We start from the raw sequence: 13913 nt of genomic DNA on the forward strand, positions 1-13913 counted from the left end.
TTAGTACCATAGAGAAAAGAAGACTGAAAAGTTTAGTAGTCTGCCCAAGGTCATGGAGCTAGAGAAGTGGGTCTAGGTCTGAACCCAGATCTGTGCCCTTTCACTGAGCCATGACTGGTAATAAATCAAATGTATGTAAGTTAATTACTAATTCCATTCTACCCTCATCCAAAGTCTCTTTGGATGGGCTCTCTCAATTCTGACTTGCTATCCTCCTACTACTTTTTTTTTCTCTGTTTTTGTCTTTTCTAGGGCCAAACCCACAGCATATGGATGTTTCCAGGCTAGGGGTCTAATTGGAGATGTAGCCACCGGCCTACACCACAGCCACAGCAACACTAGATCCAAGCCACGTCTGCAACCTACACCACAGCTCATGGCATCACTGGATCCTTAACCCACTGAGTGAGGCCAGGGATCAAACCTGCAACCTCATGGTTCCTGGTCAGATTTGTTAACCACTGAGCCACGATGGGTACTCCTACTTTAGATCTCTCTCTGATTTTATGCTATGCCCAGATCAAGCCATATCCTATTTATTTTCCTTTTTCTAGGCTTATTGAGATATAAATGACATATAACATTGTGTGAGTTGAAGGTGTATGTGTGATGAGCTAATACAGATATGTGTGGTGAAATGATTACCACAATAGGGATAGTTAACATCTCTGTCCCCTCACGTAATACCCTTTTTGCACGTTTGATGAGAACATTTAAGGTCTACTCTCCTGGCAACTTTCAAGCACAATATCATTAACTATAATCATCCTGCTGTATGGATGTCTTCCTGCAACTTACTCACCTTATAACTGGAAGTTTGTACCCTTTGACCAATGTCTCGCCATTTCCTCACCCCTCAGCCCCTGGCAACCACCATTCTAGTCTCTAGATAATGAGGACTCACGGACCTTTCAAATTATTTCTCTAGTTCCCTATTTCTAATCTTCCCTTCATGTACCTGGTTTATTTTATTTTATCCTTGCAAGCATCTGAATCTTTTCACACTACATATAGTTTTCTCTCAGATCATACCACAAAGGGAACATTAATCTTTGTACAAGATTTATATGTATAAGCATGCACTTTTTTAACAAGCACTGGATGTGTCAAATAAAAGTAAACATTTTATGTATTAGGTACTTACCATGTGCAAAGCACTATACTAAAATGTCGAAGACATGGGCTCTGTCCTCAGTGTACAGCCTAATGGGGATATCAGTAAGACAGTAAGACAAATAGCACAAATTAAATGGAAAGTAAAAAGAATTGTGAAGTATAGAATTAATATTTCCTTTAGTTTCCCTATAGCGTTATTTCCCCGAAATATTCCTCATCCTGAGTCAATCAGTAACATCTTAGCTGGCATTTCATCTTAGTTGTCCTTGCAAATCTGATTCTATCTCAGCCCATCTTGCTTACCCTTGCAAAATTCATCTTTCCCAAATACTTCCTCACCATCACTTCATCCCTCTGTTCAAGAACCTCTGATAGATCACTGTGGTTTCTGGATCAAATCCACTTTACTCCAGGCCATCCCTAACTGACTTGCTTCACTCACTGGTCTAGGAGTGAGACCTGGTGATTCAGCACTGTGAAAAGCAGAAAGCAGGAGACTGTCCAGCAACATTGCTATTGCTGTGGTGTTACTGCATGGCTCAGTGCAGGATGCTTGCTTACCTTTGCAATAGATGTTCTTCGGGCTAATGTGAATATTGTTGGAATGACTGCAACATCCTGGAGAGGTTATGTACAAACTGCACTTTGTGCCTTGAATCCAGTTTTCTCATTGATTTACACTGTGTTTCCCAGAGCTATTTTTTCCTCTTATGTACAGTTCACTTGGCAGATCTTCGGATACTCTAGTTTCCATCTTCTTTGCATCACCCAAGACCCATTATCACTAATCATCTTACCATCTGTGAATGCACAAAGAGGAAAACTATAACTGAATGGTCTTCAGCCAATCCCAGAAAAAAAGTGAGTCATTAACTGTTGTGAATAATTTATTGATTCAAGTTTGCATACTGAGTTAGCTTAAAAGATATTCCTATCTTGAATTACTGAAATAATTTCTAACCTGCTGACTTGAACAGCAGAACCAGGCTGGCGCCTGAAGTGTGCAATAATGAAAAAAATTGGGTTCCCTAGTGAGAAGCTCCTATTTGGATCTTGTTTGAATAAATCAGCTGTGAAATACATTTGGAAACCACTGGGAAATAGGAATACAGACTAAGTATTTGCTGACATTGGGAAATAATTATTCATTTTATTAGATTAAAATAGCATCGTAGTTATAGGAGACTGTATTCTTTAAGTTACATACTAAATATTTAGGGATGAAATAAAATTGTGTCTATTATTTACTTCAAGCTTCTTCAGCCAAAAAAACCCCAAACCTGAGAAGAGATTAAGTAAATATGACTAAATGTTAACAGTTGTTAAATCAAGATGATAGCTATATGGGTGTATATTTTACTATTCTCTTTCTTCTTTTCTGTAGATGCAAATTTTTTTCATCATAAAGATTTTTTTATGATACCAAGGCAAAAAAGGTTACATAATATGTATGCATTAGTTTCTTTATTAACCCTTTGTCTTATCTTATTAAATGTAACAATAACAAGTGAAATATGACCCCATTTCACAGATGAAGATTATGAGATTTAAAGGGATTCATTTAGTCATCCATCAAACAAACATTAAACATCTATGATACGTCAAACACAATTCCTGCTCTAAAGAGACTTATTTATCACTTAGCATGGGCAAACAGCTAAATGAGTTATAAATAACAAAAACTATCATTATTACCATTTATTAAGCCACCTAGTATGACAAACACAATGACAAGCTTGTCATATGTCTTAGCTCACTTAACCTTCACAACAATGGTCTGAGGTTAATAGTATTAACATTCCCATTTCATAGACAAAACTGAGGCACAGAGAGGTAATGTACACTATCCAAGTCATACAGAGTACAAACAGTGTACTCTGTACACTGTACACTCTATGACACACATCTATGAAGGACCCAATAGGGTACAAAGGAAGAAATGACCATTCTTTTCAGCTGAAATAACATAGAGGCTAAATAACTGTCCATCCTACCCACCGAGTGACAGAGTGGAGCCTGAGCCATGGTGCATGTAAATCAATGTTTCTCAACCTTAGCACTATTGACATTTGGGGCTGGGTATGGTGGAAGGCTGACCTGGGCATTGTAGGGTGTTTAGCAACATCCCTAGCCACTACTACTAGATGCCAGGGACAACCTCCCTGTTGTGAAATGCAGAAATGCTTCAGACATTACCAAGTGTTTCCTGGGGTATAAAACAGGCTCCCATTGAGAAACACTAATCTACTTTAAACTGCAAACTCCCAGTTGTCATTTCATAAGCTACATTTTTTTTTAATCTTCGCTAACTAAATGGGATCCCCAAGAATGTCTTATCAAAAGGTCCTCCTAAAGGACCATGTGACTGTCACCTTCTCTAGTTCATTCGATAATATCAATCTGGAGTTCCCACTGTGGTGCAGTGTGTTAAGAATCCGACTGCAGCAGCTCTGGTCACTATGGAGGTGCAGGTTCAATCCTTAGCCCCACATAGTACATTAAATGATCCTCACATTGTTGTAGCTACGGTGTAGGTTGCAGCTGCAGCTTAGATTCAGTCTTTGGCAGGGGAACTTATATATGCCATGGGGGCAATCATAAATAATAATAATAATAATTTTGATCTGCTTCTTTATTAAAATTAAAGATAGGGATGTTTAGCCTTTAAATATACTAATCTCAACCTTTGACTATTAAAGTCATCTCCAGAGCTAGAGAAGAAATTTCTGCACAAAACCTGCCCTTTGCCAGACTCTACCTTCTGGAGTTAGATTTAGTTTTAGCCAGATGAGAAGGTTCCAAAGGTATTTTTTTTTTTCATTTTCCCCTCAATTGTTATGCTTCTGATATTCCCAGAATATGATAGGAAGATTCTAGTTGTTTTCTCATTAGAGTAATGACAAATACTTTCATATACAATTAAGAAGCCCTAACAAATTCATTTATGTGGATTTTGAAGGATCTTCTCATTAAATCAAACATGTTTTCAGCAGCTAGAAAGAGAGAGTCACACAGAAATCCAGTCATCACTCCAGACGTTGAAATCATGAGGATCAAATATATTGTGTTCCAACCTCTGCAATCATCCCCTGTATTAATACACAGCATACGTTGCTCTTCAGACAAGTGAATGACCTTGTAAGCATCTTTCAAATTGCCATTTGCAGACTACATGATCAATAACAACAGTTCTGCAGGCAGGAAACCAACATGAAATCCAGCTTCCCAGCTTCACCCCACTCACCAGCTAACTCAATCATTATTTGGTCCCAATAGTATTAATACTCATGAGATGTTAGTTCTTGCAAAAATATGGAAGGCAGATAAAAATCTAGGAAAACTGAAAACTGGAACCAGCCCATGATGGCTCATAACAAGGATATCACCATTTTTAGTAACACTGGTAAGAAGATATAGGGCTAGAGAATTTTTTGCATGATATCTGTCTCTGGAGGTGGATTTTATTTTTAATTAGGCATATCTTTCACCTAGAGGTCTTATCAGGGCTGACACTATGAAAGAGTGAGTAAGAGATTGTCTGAGTAGGGTGATATTTGCAGTAGGTCTTTGGAAAATACTATTTTCATCCTCTGACTGATCCCTGAAATTCCTTTAAAGTATGATTCCTTTGGCTTAAAGCTTTGGTCTCTGGCAAAATGCAATATAAACCAGAGAAAAACTTTTGATATTTACAGCATAGTTCTCAGTGAATAAGTTTTCAGATACACTGAGAACAGGTTTTGATAGAAGGATAAACAGCCATAAGACACTCATATGAGTGTATGTGTATGCATGTATTTCCCATGATATTTGGGGAGGAAATATCTGTAAATCTGGCTTAGAACATTTTGCAATCCCATTCTCTCCACCTCAGAAAGAGGAACAATTATGTAACAAAATTAAAAATATGTTCCAGATCACTTAATGAAGATAAAAGATAATGATACTGATGCTTGACTGTGATAGATAGAAAAATAGAGGGAAAGTAGGAAGGACAACTAAGAATGTATCCACTTAACAAGATCTTACTCCAGGTCTCTTCAAGGACATCTTCCACCAAGAATAAACAGCTCATTTCCATAAGACAAGGGTCTTAAGCTGGTACTTCCACCCAAAGGCCTGCAATGAGAATAACACACACTTTAAAAATATTTTTTTCTCCCCTAGCCCAGACCCCTTTCATGCAGTGAGTATGATTTTACGATATGGAACTTTGTTATGGGCTGAATTGCAGCTCCCCCTCCCCCAGTTCATATGTCGAAGTCCTAACCCCTGTTAACTCAGAATGTTCCTCTATTTGGAGACAGGGTCTTTGAAGAAGTAATTAATGTTAAATGAGATCATTCTGGTGAGTTCTAATGGCTAGTGCCCTTATAAAAAGAAGAGATAACGGGAGTTCCCACTGCGACTCAGCAGTAACAAACCTGACTAGTATACATAAGGATGCCAGGTTCGATCCCTGGCCTCACTCAGGGGGTTAAGGATCCAGTATTGCCATGAGCTGTGGTGTAGGTCACAGACAAGGCTTGGATCCCACATTGCTGTGGCTGTGGTGTAGGCCGATAGCTGCAGCTCTGATTCGCCCCCTAGCCTGGGAACTTCCATATGCCACATCGGTGGCCCTAAAAGAAAAAAAAAAAAAAAAAGAAGAAGAAGAAGCGATAAGGACACACACACACACAGAGGGAACCCTGTTTGAAGACTCAAGGAGAAGACAAATGTTTGCAAGGCAAGGAGAGAGACCTCAGAACAAACCAACCCTGCCAACACCTTGGTCTCATACTTCTATCCACCAGAACTTTGGGAAAATTAAATTCTGTTTTTTAAGCCACCCAGTCTGTGGTACTTTTTTATGGCAATCCTAGCAAACTAAAGTAAATTTCAAAATGCTTGTCACCTTGAATTAATATTATTTTTAACTAAGTAGAATGCCCTCAGTCTATTTATACAGGGCACATAGTGCTGCCCCCATTGTATTGTGGTCCAAGAAGTTCTTTTGTGTCATCACTCATCAGAATTTCTCAGAAGTTAATCAAATGGAATTTATGAAAACCAAAAAGGCTAAAACCAGCAAGACAATTTATTGCAGGAAGTTGCCAATGGAACTTGGCCAATATGAACTGCTTCTCAGAAAAAAAAAAAAAAAAAAAAAAATCCAGAAGACACTCCAGAGTTCCCAAGCAAACTTTCTGGGCACCCAAGTGTCTTCAGATACTGTTTTACTTCTGGAAATATCCAGGCCACTCTTTCTTACCCACATTTTGTTCTTTATACTTTCAGAGATCAGCAAGAATTTCTATTAATGTTGCTTTCTCATATTCTGTGAATAAACTCAAAACCACTGAATTGTACTCTTTAAATGGGCAAGTGTACATCTTCAAAAAGCTACTTTAAATAAACATTGGTTTCTCATTCAAATTTTCTTCTGGCTGTGCACGTTTTCTCAAACCCAAAACATACACCCTACACACCCCAGGCTTCCCCTTTCATAGAAGTGACAAAAAAGGGATTCAAGATTAGAGATCTAAATCAGACAGTCATTAAGGCCTTTTGTAAACCTCAAGAATTTAAAATACCTATTCACAGTATTGTAAATCAACTATACTTCAATAGTTTTTTAATTTAAAAAATAAAATATATGTGGATCATCTAATGTATTAGTTTTCTGTTGCTGTTGTTACAAATTATCACAAATTTGGTGGCTGAGGACAAATTTATTATCTTACAGTTTTGAATATCATAAGTCTGAAAACAATTTCCGTGGTATAAAATCAAGGTATTGTCAGGGTTGCGTTCCTTCTAGACATTCTAGGAGAAAATCTGTACCCTATTTTTTCCAGTTTCCAGATGCTACCTGCATCCTTGACTCATGATTCCTTTCTGTCTTCAAAGCCATCAGTAGAGTACCTTCATATCTTTCCCTGACTCTATTAAAGACCAATGTAATTCCATTATTCCCATCTTGGTATAATTTTCCCATATCGAATATTAACATAATCAGATATTTAAAGTTCTTTTATCTTGTAAAGTAACATATTCAAAAGTTCCAGGGACAGAACATGCCCACCTTTAGGGGGCCGTTATTCCCCCATTACACCTACTGTGTCAATGAGTGACAACAGCCTTTGAGGGGCAGTGGGCCACGGAAGAGAGAGAAAGCAGTGGAACTACATCCTCCACAGAGCAAATGCCTAGGAAGACCATCTCTCCAGTTCAAGTCCACCCCAGGCACATGGCCTGCTCCTTCCTCTTGTCTCTATCAGCAAAAGATCAATACAGGTAGTTTTAATTTTCAAAAAAAGAGGAGGAAAAATCCACAGGTTTGGAGTGGCTCTTGAATAAGCCTTAAGAACTATTGGAAAAGGCCGCAGGGATCCCCAAGAACCAGCATCAGCTCACAAAGATCAGGATCTGATAATTTGACCTCTTCTTTTTCTCCCCTGAGAGGACAGCTGGATGAGGTAAAGGTGCAGTTACAGCACGTCTGATCTACTCCAAACCATCAACTTTATCCCAGGAGGCAGAATAGAGAAATATGGCCTATGAATACAATTTTCTACTTAAACAACTGGCAAGATAATCGTTGTTTAAGGATGTGGAAGGAGAGTTCCCACTGTGGTGCAGCAGAAATGAATCCACCTAGTATCCATGAGGGTGCGGGTTTGATCCCTGACCTTGCTCAGAGGGTTAAAGGAACCAGCATTGCTGTGAGCTGCGGTGTAGGTCACAGATGCAGCTCAGATCTGGCGTTGCTGTTGCTGTGGTGTGGGCTGGCAGCTACAGCTCCGATTTGACCCCTAGCCTGGGAACTTCCATATGCTGCAGGTGCAGCCCTAAAAAGCAAAAACATAAACAAATAAATAAACAAACAAAAATAAAGGACATGGATGAATGGTTGGTGTCATCTCTGAGTAAGTCTCCAGTGTTGGGCCACAGGGCTGAAGTTTTACATTCTTATCAGTGGCTAGATGAATGATCATCATGCTTGCCAATGATGGCAAGCCGGGAGGGAGCTTGTGAACAGAACAACTGGGTGTACAAGTACAATACAGTTAGAGAAGATCATGGCACATGAGGAGGGCAAATGAGTCTGGGGCCTGAGCATCAGGGGAAATGACATGCTCAGAGCTTGGCTTTAGATTATCTGTGATATTTAAAAGGGAAAGATACTGAAATGGAGAAACCCCCAAAACATGAAAATACAAAAGTTCAGAAAGGGCATTAGACACAGTCCATTAGAGACAAGAGAAAAGATGTGCCTGCATACCTTCATATGCACAAAGGCATGGGGAAAGGCACCAAGGGACAAAGAAGCAATAAGCTTGGAAGAGAGGAGGCATGAGTAAGCAGTAAACTTTCAGGGAAGCTAAGAAAAGGTAAGGTCAAGAGTAGAGGTGACAAACCTAAGTGTCAGATGACAGCAGAATGACCATATGGTACAGCACAATCACATAATAAAACGTAATACAGTCATTAAAATGAGGTTCTCAAAAATACTGAATGGCATGTAAAATGCTCTTGATAAAATACTAATCTTTTAAAAAGTGGTATTCAAACTAATATACAGTAGAATCTCAACTGTGTTGTGTTTTTTTTCAATATCCATAAAAGAAAAATCACAAAGAAAGACCTCAAAAAGTTAAAAGCAGGAGTGCCCACTGTGGTACAGTGGGTTAAGAATCCAACTGCAGCAGCTAGGATTACTGCAGGGGCATGGGTTTGATCCCCATTGGGTTAAGTATCAAGTGTAGCTGCAGCTTGGATTCAATCCCTGGCCCAGGAACTTCTACATGCCACAGTTGCAGCCGTAAAAATAAAAAAATAAAAAAAAAATAAGGGAAGGAAAGAAGGAAGGAAGGAAGGGGGAAAGGGAAAGGGAAGACAGACAGAAGGCGGGAAAGAGAGGACAAGGGAGGGATGGAGCAGAACTACTTGGAGGAAAAAGGAAAGTAGGGTCAATGAGGGAAGTCATGCCAGACAAATGTCTCAATCAAATCAATAAGTCAATATTCCTCAGAAATCGTTTTTGGAAAGAGGCAGTTTTCCCCTCTAGTAAAGTGAGCATATTCATTTTTTGCTCATTTTTGAGTTTTAGCACCTCTTAAATGAGAAATGTCAGGGGGAAGAAAACATACTAAAATTAATCCGCAGTCAAACTTCTCTACCAACTCAACAAAAATCATTAGGAGCCTCTGCAGGGGCTGACTACCTTTGTCAATAAAGCAAAGTAGGGTAGCCCTCTCCAATTTGCTGGTGACAATTCAAGGGCACCAAGACATCAGCTGTCACTCAGGGGCAATGTATCTGCCCAGCAAATCAAGCACTCAGCAATAAGTAATAGTCCAGAGCCAGCTCACGGTCAGCTCTGCCTCCACTCTCTCATCTAAAAAATGAAGATAAACTTTCAACATCTGAGGGGAAGGCAGCAGTAGTCAGCTGATTTAACATAGAAATTACTGCAGGGCTTCACAGCTACGCACAATTAATCCAACAGTCTGTCACTGGCACCAGTAGGATATTTCCTGATAGCACTTGATGGTTTTCTCCACTCTAAACATCCCAATTTTCTGTTAAAATGGCCTCCCAGGAGATCTGGGGGTCCAAAGCCATCACATTGCAAGTAAGGAAATGAGATATTAATTGACTTCCCCAGAGTCTCGCAGTTGGCTGGTGACAGAGTCAAGGAGAGAAACCAGGCCCATGGACACCAGGCTGCCTCCTCTCTCTCCCTCACCCACCTCCTCCACACCTGGGAGAAAAAGGTGCCAGAATGGCAGAATGTACAGCACCACACATTACCCAGTGGAATCAGGGAAGTTATCTACAGGGACTGAAGAAAACGTACCCAGGAGAAGCAGGACCTACGGACAAAAGAAGTACTAGCCATGAGAAACTTAGGTCTGACGTTTATAGTAAAACCTCTTGGATAAATTCATCTAAATACTTTCTTTAAAAAACGTGTAACTCGATGGAGTTCCCATTGTGGCTCAGCGGGTTAAGAACCTGACTAGTATCCATGAGGGGGCGTGTTTGATCCCTGGCCTCATTCAGTGGGTTAAGGATCTGGCATTGTCAGGAGCTGTGGTGTAGATCGCAGATACAGCTTGGATCTGGTGTTGCTGTGGCTGTGGCATAGGCTGGCAGCTGCACCTCCAATTCGTCCCCTAGCCTGGGAACTTCCAACTGCTGCACCTGCAGCCCTAAAAAAAAAATAAAAATAAAAATAATTTTTTTTAAAAAAGGTATACGTTAAGCCTGTATCACTTGTGAATGATCAAGCCACAAATATTTACCACCAGTTGTACAAAATAACAGGGGAACCATAGCTCCTCTCTGAGAGCCAGAGCCCTGACATTCTCATCAACCTAGAGTATAAGCCAAAAAAATTCCCTGAACACCCCCATACTGACGGATTATAGCCCATACATCAAGGCTCATACACTAAGCTCACAGCCCAAATTTCATTTGACGCAACCATGAGGGAAGTGACTGAAAAGCCTAAAAATATAGACACAATGGTTCAGAAAGCAGCTGTCAATGTAAGGTAGACAGAGTATTACAGGAAAGATATGAGAGTGAAATTGAAGGCATGCCATTTCCTAGTTGAGCCTCAGTTTCCTCAGCAGAAAAATAAGGTTAAGTAATTCTTTCCCTACAGGATTGTTTTAAAATTTTTTAAAAAAGATTATATATGTTAAGCACTCGACATGGTATTTAAGATACAGTAAGTATTCAATAAAGAATAAATACTGTTATAATTATTAAGGGCAATATTTAATGATGGCACTAAGAGAGTAAGAAAACTGGTAATAATTTTCATTTCTATAATAAAATTTTATTCTTTCCAGAGGAAACTTTTAGTTACAAAAAAATAAATAAATAAAAACAAATTCAACCAGAATGACATTCCTGAAGATTAGAGAGAGATGTTTGGTGGTGTCGTTGGCTCATTTGAACCCTACCATGAAAAGTTATCAGTTTTGAATCAGAAAGTCCCAGGTTAGTAAATCTAAGTGCATTTTCCTTCAGAGTTGCCTGTTTCTTTTCTTCTCCTGCAGACAAAAGCAAACGGGTTACAGTGACTGTGGCCTGTAGTCAGCCCATTCCTTACCTCCGGTCACCCAGTCCAGGCAGACCACGGAGAGGGGTATGTACCATGACTTCCCTGACTTGGTTATTTCCTAAATGATACCCAAGACGCTCAAGGAGGAAAAACTGCTTCATGTCTTTTTCAGGAATTTAGCAACAGAATATGGTTCAAAGTGAAAAAGAGAAGGATGTCCCTGATGCTGTTTCTCTGCCAAGCATATTAATATGCTAAACAGCAACCTCATAAAGCCAGCTCCAGGGTGTCTGAGAGGCTTCCTCAGCAAATCTGCAGAAACACTGCAGCAGAACTCTGCAATGCACCTTTTCACCAATACTGAAAGCTCTTTAGAAAATTGCCCATTTGTCACAGCAGGATATAGGTGACACTGCTTGCCACTTAAAAGACTGCTTAGATTTGATGTCAATGGTAAAATGGAGTTGAAAATTAAGCTATTTTCTACAAAATGCAAACCAAAATATCCTAAAATATTGTGTTGTGGATTAACAATTGAATTGCTAATCTCCCCAGCCTTCACTTCCTCTAGCCTATAGCGTGGTGGCCCTGGGGCACAGCCTTGAAAGGGGCATTCACCATGCACCAGGTGTTCTGAGAGACACACAACACAAATCACTCAATTGTCACAATAGCCTGGCCAGGTAGGAATTACTATACACATTTTAATATTAGGAAATGGAGGCTTAAGAAATAAATTAAGTTGTCTGAGGCCCCATAGCCAGCAAGTGGCACATGTAGGATTCAAACCCAGGCAGGTCAAGCCCATACTTTCTTCACTCCATCTCATTGCCTCCCCCTGGGCCATCCACATCTTGCCACTAAGTCCATCTTTAGCCAATTCAATCAACATTGGCTGCACACTAGCCATGTGTTGGGTATGTGTAAGGTGCTGGGGGATGTAGATGAGAAAGAGATAAACCCTGACCTCAAAATTCAGTTCAGTGCTAAAGGAAGACATGTAAATAAACAGTTACAATTCAAGATCTTTTAAATGCAATTTGAAGTAGAAAAACAAATAGAGAAAAAAGCTCTTAGCAAAACTCAAAGATGTTTGCTTTTTCACTGTTTCTCCCATACACACCTGCCATTAACATACAGAACATTATTCTGGAGTTCCTGCTGGGACACAGAGGGTTAAAGGACCCAACATTGCCACAGCTGTGGCATAGGTTGTAACTGAAGCTCAGATTCAATTCTGCAGAATTCAGGCTCTCATTCTGCAGCTGAGGAAATTAAGCCAGGAGAAGAAAGCAAACTGGCTAATATATGCAGCAACTAAGGGTCAAAACAATGACCAAGACTCAGGTTTCTTGACTCAGAGTTCAGTGGTCCCTCCAGTACACCTGATCATCACTGACTCAAGAAATCTGGAAAAGTCTGGTGGCAGCCTATCTCTTTGGTCTGCTCTTTCTCTATGCCACCCTTTCTCCCCAAGGGAAAATAAATAAGCAGGCCTTTGGGAGCAGTATAAAGAATTACAATAAGCTATGAATGAAGATAGAATGTTTTGGAATTGCTAGTAGTATCTTAGGAAAGGAGGTGGGTGAGTGAAGGATGGAGAATATGGAACATGATGGCATGTTCACAGCAAAAATAAAATCTCCATTGCCTGGAACACTTTTACCTTTTAACTGCTTTTGCCTCCTTCCTTTGAGGTTGCTCTAGATATATAAATTTTTTATCCCCACATGAATTTAAGTGGTTTTTGTTAAACTCACAGTTAGCACGTACTGGGTAAATTCACACCTCTCTGTAAGACAGTCTTACTTACATGCAGGTGAGCATGAGCCTTGAAAAGCTCCAACTACAGGGAGCAAAAATGGCAACAGCCCCAGCACTTGCAAACAGAGGTCACACTTTCCACCGGCTGCCCCCAGCCCTGACTGAGAACAGCAAGGATGTTAAGCTGGACCCAGTCCTGGGAGGTGAATCATCTTCTGAAGGCTGACTTTGGCTCAATGACCCTCAAAGTCCTTCCTGAATATTCCTTAGGCTTATGCAGTCTGAGACCTTTCCATCCAACTTTCCCTCCCTCTCTCCTTGCATTTTGATCTGACAATTCTCCTAGGCTTTCTGGCTTCTTCCTCATTTTTTCTCACAGGCATTTCCTCTAATAAAATTCTGGCACATTTAATCCCACCTTGGCATCTGCTTCTTGGAGGTACCCAGACTAACACAAGTTAACCAGGGAAGTATACTAGACAAATCAGGACAGCACCAGGCCACCATCCAATCCACCAGTATAGCACCTTAAACCTTGGTCCCTGTATGGACTAAGTTATTTCTCCCCCCCAGATTTCTATGTTGAAGTTCTAACCCCAAAGTACCATAATGTGACTGTGTTCAGAGATAGAGTCATTAAAGTTCAAATGAGATCATTAGAATGGGCCCTCAACCAAAAGGACTGGTGTCCTGTGAGAAGAGGGGAGTAAGACACAGATATGTACATAGGCACAATCATGTGAGGACACAAGGAGAAGGTGTCATCTGCAAGCCAAGGAGAGAGACCTCAGAAGAAGCCAACCCTGTTGAAACCTTGATCTCAGATATTTAGCTTACAGATCTGGGCAAAAAATTTCTGTTGTAAGTCACCCAGTCTGTGGTCCTTTGTTATGTACGCCCTAGCAAACAATTACAGCCCCATGTCATTTTGTGGCCTGAGTTGGGAGGTGGCCTTATTCTCTTTAAGGCA

At 40.2% G+C, this 13913-nt stretch overlaps 1 long non-coding RNA gene across 3 annotated transcripts in view; it reads right to left on the reverse strand.

The window, feature by feature from the left end:
* The window catches only part of LOC106510109, a 111198-nt gene that overhangs the window by 38123 nt on the left and 59162 nt on the right, over nt 1-13913 (reverse strand). For 2 of the 3 annotated variants that reach the window (XR_002343358.1, XR_002343359.1), the window contains exons 2-4: nt 5146-5235; nt 1678-1916; nt 1145-1203 (exon numbers count right to left, since the gene is read on the reverse strand). This is a non-coding gene — a long non-coding RNA (uncharacterized LOC106510109). Of the gene's footprint in view, nt 1-1144; nt 1204-1677; nt 1917-5145; nt 5236-11227; nt 11403-13913 lie in introns of those variants that run through there. The other variant, XR_002343360.1, reaches the window with a different exon arrangement.

This window comes from Sus scrofa, chromosome 4 (assembly GCF_000003025.6).
Source record: "Sus scrofa isolate TJ Tabasco breed Duroc chromosome 4, Sscrofa11.1, whole genome shotgun sequence".
Lineage (NCBI taxonomy): Eukaryota > Metazoa > Chordata > Mammalia > Artiodactyla > Suidae > Sus > Sus scrofa.